Raw genomic sequence first — 10077 nt, 5'->3', positions numbered from 1 at the left:
TTATTTTCATCTACTACTCTGAAAGGAACCAGGTTTTGGGCTTTATATAATTCTTCTAGGCACAGAGCACTCAGATTCATAAATCAAAAGTTGAGGGAACATCTGCTAAAGATGATAAATCTGCTTTTTGCAATGTTTGGATTTTTTTTTTTTTTTTTAAATAACAAGGGAGGCTCTTGGCTGAGGAGTTGGAAGGGGTGAAAATGATAACACGAAGTGTGCAGGAGTCATGGCGAAATTCAAACACTGAAAGCACTTGCTTTTAGTGATCAGGTCTTTTGACTGTTACAGATTTATGTGCCCAAAAGATTCAATGACTTTGCCTTGGTTCTGTCAGCAAGGTTGTACTACCTATCCGGTAGGCTTTTGCTCTCTGTTGCATAGCTGCCATTTCTAGTTTGAAGGAAGGATACATAATAGTGAGTAGTGATTTGCCCACATGATCCAGGCCTGATATTGAAAAAAATTCCTAAACCTATGGGTAAACCTAAACCTGTTAGTGATGTCCAATTACCTCTTGATTTTTCTACAAAAGGAGCTTGTGGGTACCTACAGAAGATTGAACATTTGTACATATTTAAAATTGGAAGCAACCTGGAATTCTAAAAGATTTTTTGTAGTACGAACCTTTACTGTGGCCGGGTTGAAGGAGGGAGGCTTTCATATGATATTTCCACATGATGTTTCCAGTTGAGATTTGTATCTTGAGATTTTATATAATATTTGTTTATTACTTGCATGGAATCATGTGGAGGTGTGATTTGTATGCCTGTCGTGAATGATTTCACTGAAGCATTTGGCTCTTAATTCAGTTAACTGATGTCCATATAACAAATAAGACTAAATTGGATCTCAGTGATTCCCTGAGGCATGCTTTTAATTACAGTGACAATTCCAACAACTACGAGTTTTTCTGACTTTCTTGGGACTTAGTTGAAGAGGAGAAGAGAAAAACAAAACCCATCAAACTTTCTTGCTATATAAACACTTGGTTAGAGGAGGAGGGAGTAAGTGTTCTTGGATTTAGCTGTATTGGTACAGAGTGTCGTTGGGTTAGTACTCCCAACCCTCTATAGAAGAGCGATGTTACAGCAGTGGTATGCTCAGACTCAGATGCTAAAGTATGTTCCAGCTTGCAGAGCATCCTCAATCTGTGCAAGTAAACTGGGTAGCTGGATAGTATTACCCGATAACTCCTTTAGCAACCACAGATTTCTGATAACGCAGTGTTGGATTCAAATTTCTCTATTAGTCTCTAAGATTCTGAATATAACATAAATTAATATAAGGCCAGAATATAAAGCTTTGCTAGAAGATTGTAGGAAAGGGCTAGAAGGGACCTCACAAGGCCATCTAGTCCAGTCCCCTCCTTGAGGCAGGATCATTCCTTTATAAACCATCTCTGCCAAGTGTCTGTCTCCAAGGGTGGAGATTCCACAACTTTTTAGGTAGCCTGTTGCAAATGCTTGACCACCCTCATACTCAGAAAGTTCCTTCAACCTAAATTTCCCTTGCTGAAGCTTGAGGCCGTTGCTTCTAGTCCTGTCCCTCATGCCCGTGGAAAAAAGCCCATCTCTCTTTGGTCAGTAATCACACTTCAGGTATTTGAAGACTAGTATCAAATCCCACCTGAGTCTTCTCTTCTTCCAACTAAATAACCGTAGCTCTTTGAGCCTTTTCTCCTAAGTCAGGGGTTTTCAACCTTTTTGGGTCAGTGTACCCCCGGCAGCCAGTCGAGAAGACCACAATAACCAGATGACCGGGGGGCGGGTAGGGGTCCCTGTGATTGATTGGTGAGTACCCCCTGGGGCCATCCAAAGTAACCCCAAACCCCTGTCCTAAGTCTTGCTTCCCAGGCTCTTAATCATTTCTGTTCTTGTGCACTGGACTCTTTTCAATCCATCCACATTCTTCTTGAAGTGTGGGGCCCAAAACTGGACACAGTACTCCAGGTGGTCTCTCACCAGTGCTGAATAGAGCAGGAATCATTTCCCTTGATTTGTAAGTGACACTAGGTGTTTGCTTCAAATCTATTAAGAGCTGAACTTGTGAAAATAGAAACCTATAGTTAGGAGAACTAATAGTGCCAAAAATGGTTGTCTAATGAGTGAAGTCCTTCCCTCAAGCTTATAGACCAAACTGATGGAGAGAGGAGTATGCAATTCAGTGAGAAGCAGTCCATTTCCAGAATGTTAAAGTCCTCTTCCATCTGCTTCCAGTGGAAATATCAGCTATATTCAGACTAGCAATATTATATTAATAATTGGTGACTGTAATATAAAAAATAAAGAGTAGTGTAAATATTTAAAATTCACTTAGAGCTCCTGTCATTAGAACTATTTACTATGGGTCAAACAGTTCTAATTTACAAGTGTGTAAATGTACTTTTCTAAAGCGAATAGAAAAGCTTTATTGCTTTTATAATGCACTGTTTTCTGTAATGATCTTGGTTTTTATAGCTGGAATCATTCCAAAAGGAGTGTTTTAGTTCCAGGTGGAATGCAAACAGTAGTGCTTTGTTTTATAAACCATATTATGCATAAGATATAATTATATACCATGGCTAATATCTAAAGTGATAAAACCTCTTTTGTTAGCTATAAACTAGGTACAGCAATATTAAACTTTCTTCAGCTTGTAACCAGCTTAATTAGAGTCAGTAATTAACAACTAATATTAAACACATTTTCTCCTCTCATAACTTCTGTATTTCTGTCTGTTTTCAAGTCGTTACAACAGTGGCAAAATAGGATTGGCTCAGTATCACAAAAGTCTCTCTCAGATCATTTGTTACAGGGCTTTGTTGAGGAGAACAAATTAGTGGTTTTGTTAAAAGTTGCTTGTGTGCTGTTAAAGAATTAGTCCTACATACTGAGTCCCTTAGAGTATTGCATGCACAGTGAACTTCTGTAGCTCAGTTACAATTTAAGTGGAATGCTAAAAAGCCCAAGTGGCATCATTTGAGAGAAGAGTCCTGCAGAAAAGTTGTAAGTTTGAAACAGAAACTTCCTCTGAAAATGAGGTACTCAGACTTGAGCGTGGGTGTGGAATTAATGAAGGCTGATATCCAAAACAAAAATGAGATCTATGCTCTAGAGCTCGTCATATCTTAAAACTTGAACTCCTCCCTCTGTTTCCCTTCACCCCTACCACTCTAAGACAGCTACTTCCACTCTCAGTACAAGGAACAGCAGCTCTTTGTTAGCAGTTCTCTGCAGAACTTGCTGTCATTGCTTCAGTCAGTATCTTTTCTTCTGCCCATAATTCCTAGGGATACTGAAAGGGTCCTCAGTGCTTCTTAAATTTCTAAGGCGGCACTCTCTTATGGGCAACAGAACATATATATAATCTATAGTTTCTTATTCATAATTCCTTATTGAAAGGTCAGTTGTTGTTTATAACTCAGTAGTACAAAGTTAAATTTAATCTCAATAAACAAATTACATCAATGTAATAGTCACATCAATTATTTATTCAAGTAAGAAACATTTTTTGACTAGTAGTATGTGAGAGAATTTTACTTGGGTCATCCATCCCAAGTGACACATCCCAAAAAAGCTTAGAGTTTTCTGAAGTAGCTGGAACCTGTTGCTCCCTCATCCAAAATATTTTATTTGAGAAGTGCTGGCTAATTTTGTCAGTCCCAGCAGGAGTGGAATATCGGCATTGCAGGGGGTGGAGCTGTTGATCCTGCACTGAGAAGTAGATAGAGTTGGCATCATGTTTGGCTTGTATGTTGTATCTGAAAGTCATGCAGCTGGGCTGGGAGCCCATGCACAAGTTGGATGTGACATCTGCTAGTGAGGGTTATGTGGGAGTTAAGGGTATTGCTCTGCTGTCACTGCCAAGTGGAACTGCCCTGCCGTGCCTGTTTCTGGAAGATGCTGTCTGGGGCCAGACTGGAAAGTGGCTGTAGCGGAAGGGGGTGTGTCCCATTGCATCCTGACCTGATGGCAGGAGGGGGGTTTGCCATGAGACCGCTGCTGCTGACCCGTATGAGAGCCCAGACCAGCAGCATTGTGGCCCACAGAGCTATGCTATCCAGCTCCCCGGGGTCCAAAAATTTGACAGCAGGGGAGCAGTGGCATCTAATGATAAAATGCAGCTGCAAGATAGAAAGATTTGTGAAGTTGTTCAGTAGGTCAGCATCAATGTTGCATGATTTTTTTTCCTCCTCTTCCCTCACTTTTCCCATCTAAATAGGGTTGTTGCTGTGGATCCTGGCTTTCCACCAGTTTCAGTCATACATATCTTCTTCCAACTTCTTTTCTTTCATGTCCGTCTCCATTATATCTCTCCATCACATCTTATGTCTTCCTTTTCCCCTTCTCCCCGATAGTGCCATTCTGGTAACTTCTTTTCCCACATACTCTTCCGGACTCCTTTGAACATGTTTATACCATCAATGTTGTGTGCAATTCCACAGGACAAGGAAGAAGGAAGTCTGAGTGATTCTTGAAGATCTTTGCAAATGTGTGAATGACAAAGCTGAATGCTAAAGCCAAACAGTTAATATCGTGGGACTTTGGGATGCAGTTCAGTAGGAGATCTTGCACAGAGCAGAGGGAATCTTCTCTGAGAGACTAGCAGGAATTATTAGGAGGACATTTAAATTACCAGTTCAAGGAGAAAGGAAAGTGCTACCTACCTTAAAGGTAAGGCAAATGCCACTTTAAAGTAACCTTCTTTTGCTCAATATGTGAGAGAATATGAAAAGAGATGTGAACTGCTTATGTATCAGTGCTGGGATTCTGAGTGGCAAACAAGAGGGATTAGGAGGAAGGCCAAGACTAAGAGACTGCGACTGAGTCAGGAAAAGGATTGTGGGCTGGTGCACTGGTGTGTTTTAATGTAACAGGAGTGCTGGTTTTCAATGTGGTTTAAGGTATGGGAAGGAAAGCTTATGCTAGATGCTGTGTGTATATATGTATATAGAAATATTTTTTTCAAAAAAAGTTTGTGTTAAGCAGTTTGATGCAATTGGCATTGCTGAAATGTAGGGCGATGGTGGTGATTAGCATGTTAAGTAAAGATTTAATTTATTTAGGAAGTATTATAGACAAAAGGGTGAGGGCTGGTACTCTGTATCTATTTTGCTTATTGGCTGCTCAGAACCTCGTAAGCATAAATGTGTATAGGTCAATGTGGTCTTGGTAATGTGAATGAATTACTAAAGAAAGTTTGGGCATGAATTTACAGAGAGTCGGGTACTGCTTGTGCACACGTTATGTGAGGTGGGTCGCTTTTGCTGAGGATCAAACTACCTCACATTTACTATGGATAAAAACATGCACGTGGGAAGTTGCAGTATATCAGCTGCTACTGAGGAAAATTCACACCCAAACTTATTTCAGTTACAAGTCTAGCCTGGTACAGCACAAATAAAAAAGTAGGTAGCTAGCAAATGAAGAGGGGAAAGAACAATCAAGTTGCAATCACTCATACAAGAAACTGAAATGTTAAAGACAGTTCCTTGGCTGCCAAGGCTTAGGCTGATAAGAGGCTCAAGGATTCTAAGTACAGAATAAATCCTGCGAAGGTATAGGCCTGATTTGAGATGGATGGTAAAAGTAACTTCTGCATTTCTGTATCATTATTATCAGAAATGCTTAGTGTTCTGTGTTTGAGAGCAGGGGTGGGGGGAAGAGATGGACGACGACACTGCACCTGCATCACATGAAGGTGGTGGAGTACTTCTTAGCCAATTAACTCACAAGGATGTTGGACTACATCTACTAGGGATAATTGGTAATTTTTAATACATTTTAAAAATCGCATAAGATGAACTGAAGTCTTTAAAGAGTTTGTGGAACATGGTAATATACCTTGGAATACCGAGGAAATTCCAGAATCCTGGGGAGTTGTGGCGGTGTGCTACTGCTGCTCTCCATAAAGAGCAGATATGGCGACTTGAGTAATGACAGGCTGACTAGCCTGACATCCTTTAGCTGGGCTAAAAAAGTAAAGAGATAACAAGTACCAATGACTGGAAGCTGAAAATGCGCATTTTCAAACAAATGACTTTTAACAATGGAGTGATCTATAACCATTGGAGTAAACAACCAGAGATGAAAATCTCTGAAATGTCTTTAGTTAGCACTTAAACTCCAAAATTATAACAAAGTTCAATGTGTTACATTATTTCAGAGAAGAAATTTCAGTTTGGTAAGAGTGAGCCTGTATCTTATGCATTGCACTTGTAACTGTTTGATCACATACAAAAACTGACCTTTGACTATTTCCATCAGATTTGTCTTTGCGATAGCATGTCACCTGAAAGAAAGCAAGACACATTTTATTTGTTTATATACAAGATCTCAGCTGGCTGTTAGCAAATGCCATTAATTGTCTGTTCAGGAAATGAAATGCCTCACTCAGAAAATCCCTTAATCTCCCCCCTCTAACTCATTTTCAGTGTAATTTGATGTAGTATTCATTTTTTTTTAAAATATTTATTAGATCAGGAGAGACTTCAGAGGTTATTTGTGGAAACTAGAGTGTATTAAAAAAAGCTGTTGTCATTACAGAGAGTTCTTTTGGATGAAAAAACACTGATAGCCATTTCATACATTTATACAGTCTTGGTTAAACAGTGCTGGCATTTGTAGGATGGAATTAGCAAGGAAAGGAAGTGGATATATTCCATTTGTAGGTGAAGAGTTCTCAACATTCCTCAGAAAGGAAAGTGTTTGTGTGATTCTTACAGCATAAAAAAAATGAAAGGTAGTAACTAGTGTGGGAAAAGGGCATCTTAAGCCATCAGAAACCAGTCAGAACAGCAGAATGCATCACACAAGTTACATTTTATGTTTGCATGTAGCTAATAAGCATGGTTATTTTGGAGTCAGTTGTGCCCGGGTAGTTTTATTTTTGTATAATGAGCCAAGAAACAATTTTAATAACACACTTTTTAATATTATACTACAAACAAATACTGCTAAATTAGCCTTTTTTCCTACTTTATTACAAAACAGGATTCTTATGGACTTTATAACTGGTAACCTTACATGTAAAGTTTTGTGAAAACACTACAGCTAGATTTTCAGCAAATTGGGCACTGTTAACTTTCATATGCATATCGTTTATCTAATACCAAACAGTAGAAAATACAGTATTTTGCATGAGTTAAATGAAACTTTCACTCAGTGGCACCTCTTCATCTCTTCTTGATGGTTGTAGGCTGATATGTGAAGTATGTTTGTTTCACATAGGTAGTCAAAATTCACTGCCTCATTCAAGCATGTACAAAATGGGAATGAGGTAGGGCTGTCACATCAGCAATAAGCTTTTGGCTGGGGAGTGGCATATTCCTGCTACTTCAAAACAGTGCACGTCTCATAGTAGTATCAGTATAGGGGACAGATCAAGGAGTATTGTATTAATTTACAGCCAAAACCTTGTTCTTTATTTGAATAACATAATTAGTTCCTAATATAGAATTGCACTTACTCTGGTGAAATTTCTAAATTTCATTTAAATTCAGTTTTTGGAAGAAAAGCATTCTGTCTGACCTTTGCACAAAGAGCTGTGAGCTAGGAAGAATAAGATGGGAATAAGGAACCCATTTCAGTCTTCTGTAGAGATTATATTCAGAATTGCCCCATGACTATTTCTCTTGGTGAGTATTTCCCCTGAGGAGCCATGGGATTTTCATAGATTTCATAGATATTAGGGCTGGAAGGGACCTCGGAAGATCATCGAGTCCAGCCCCCTGCCCAAAGGGCAGGAAGTCAGCTGGGGTCACAGGATCCCAGCAAGATAAGCATCCAGTAGTGGGAGCAGTAGGGCTTCCAGAAAGCATGAGGGGGTGCCAGGTACAGCCTCTAAAATGTTAACAGTGTTCTGTCTCTGTGATGTTGTTAACATGGACATGTGGCACTGAATTTGTGGATTATATACTTTTATAAATAAGATTTTGTGTGCGAGGAAAAAAATGAAGGAAAATTAAATTGAAACAACTCTTGCAGTTCTTTCTGTAAGAACTGTTAACAGTTTCACCTTTACAGGAAGACTGTCTAGTATGGGTCTATCTGCTATGGAAATTCCTTCTTCCTGAGCCTCCCTGGTGAACTGTTTTACTCTTGGAACATTTGCCACGGGACATTGTAGTTGCAAAGAGGAACAGGGGCTTATTGCTTTGGCATTGGGAACTATTCACCTGGAAAGCCTTATTTATTGGAAGTAATAACATTGCACGTGATTGTGGTAGGGAGCCTTTGAGAGCATAGCACCGGAATTGTGTGCTTATACTTAGCTTTGCCAAGCAGTTGGAGGCTGACCATACACAAAGCATTTGTAGTGGTCATCTACATGCAAATGGTAGCAACACGTTACATGTCAGACTGCAGAAAGTTGACTGAGAATATGTTCAAGAAATGTTCTTAAAAACAAGTAACGTTTTAATTAAAATGTGTCTATTATCACTATTTGTTTCTAGTTTGGGTGGCAGAAGATGTTTAAAATACTGTTAATTGAATGGGTATGGCATAAGACTTAATACATTGTGGTAGCTAGAGCATCTTAGTCTGGAATCGTAAAAGTTGTCTTATCTTCCCTGCAGCCTCTTTCCAAATGTTGGACACTTCTGATTTAAATGATTGCAAAGTAGTTGTTGGCCATATTTCTTGGATGCAGAGTTGGTGGGGTAATTAAACAGCATAGGGATTATTGATCGCTAACCTTGTGGAGACTAGTGGACAGCTTCCTTGGCAGATATGGGATGAAAGGACTGCTCAGCTTCATAGGTGACTGGGTAAAAGTGAACTGTTAATAAAGATTTGAAGTTCTATACTTGATATGAAAAGCATGCTTTTTTAAGGTACAGGTTTTGGGGGACGCTCCCTCTGTCTTACCTTTATCTAGCCTATACTCTGAGGATACTGGTATCTGATTGACAGATTTTGCTCTGTTTTCCTTTCCTTCTGGAAGAGAATGAGAGGCTGTGCAAATTCCTTTTCACTATTGAAAGAGAGGGGGAGGTTATCTTTAAAAAGTTGTAGTAGTAGTGATGTCAGATTGTTTGACAGCCATGCCTTGTGCTGGTACTATTAGCTGGAAGGCTGAGTGACATGGAAGTATAGATGCTTTAGCACTTTGCAAGTAGCTGCTTTTTCTAGTTCCTGATAAGGGTGTGTTCTACTTTTTACCAATACTGATAAAAGGAAGGAGCTTTCCACCTGTAGTACATCAACATAAACCTAAGTATAAAGCACTTAATTTGTTTGTATTTTAGACCCTTTAGACTTTCTGATTTTTTTTCACCTACTCCATAATTCAGTAAGAATTCTGTGTATAATCTTTACATGAAGTATTCTGTAAACATTTTCATAGCAGTGCTAAATCATGCAAATAAGCCTTGGTTGCATAGACATGGATGACGTTTAACTAAATCTGTTCCTGAAAAAATATCAGATCTGTACATTGGAGTTGATCTGTTTGGGCTATTAAATAGGAATGCCAAAAAAGGCACAAAATTAGTCTACAATAGCCTTTTTGGCAGTGGGGAGGGGAAACTTTTTTTTTTCATTTAAGCAAAATATTCTACCTACATTGTTATAATTAAAAAGCTCTCTTCTCCCATTATTTATATTGTTAGAGCTATGGAATTGAAGTTATATTTTTGCGGAGCTTACATGAATGGCAAATAAAGGCAATGGGACAATAGCTCTAAAATAGAAGGCTGAGCTTACAATCTGGAAAAAAAATTGTACCTATATAAAAGCAAATAGAGATGATTACTCTACTTGTAGCCCACTTGCTACAGGTAGGGTGAGAAGTATCATTAGTTCCTCCCAACAATTGGAGTATTTAACATCCAAAATGGTTTTCATTTTTATTTAAATTCTTAGAAATTGGAAATGGCTGTTAATATACTTTATATACTACAAATGTTTAGTGAATTGAAATACTGTAATGACAGCAGATTACCGTATTTTCTCCCAAAGGACATTCATTCACCCTTTAAAAAAAAATGTTTCTGGAAATTGGAGCATGCATTATATATGGGGAAATACAGCAGGAGCAGTATGTGTCACTTATTGGCTAGTGACAGACATTCAGAAAGCCAGAGCCTGAATT

This window comes from Alligator sinensis, unplaced genomic scaffold (genome assembly GCF_000455745.1).
Source record: "Alligator sinensis unplaced genomic scaffold, ASM45574v1 scaffold309_1, whole genome shotgun sequence".
NCBI lineage: Eukaryota > Metazoa > Chordata > Crocodylia > Alligatoridae > Alligator > Alligator sinensis.
Note: the sequence above shows the minus strand (reverse complement) of the source record.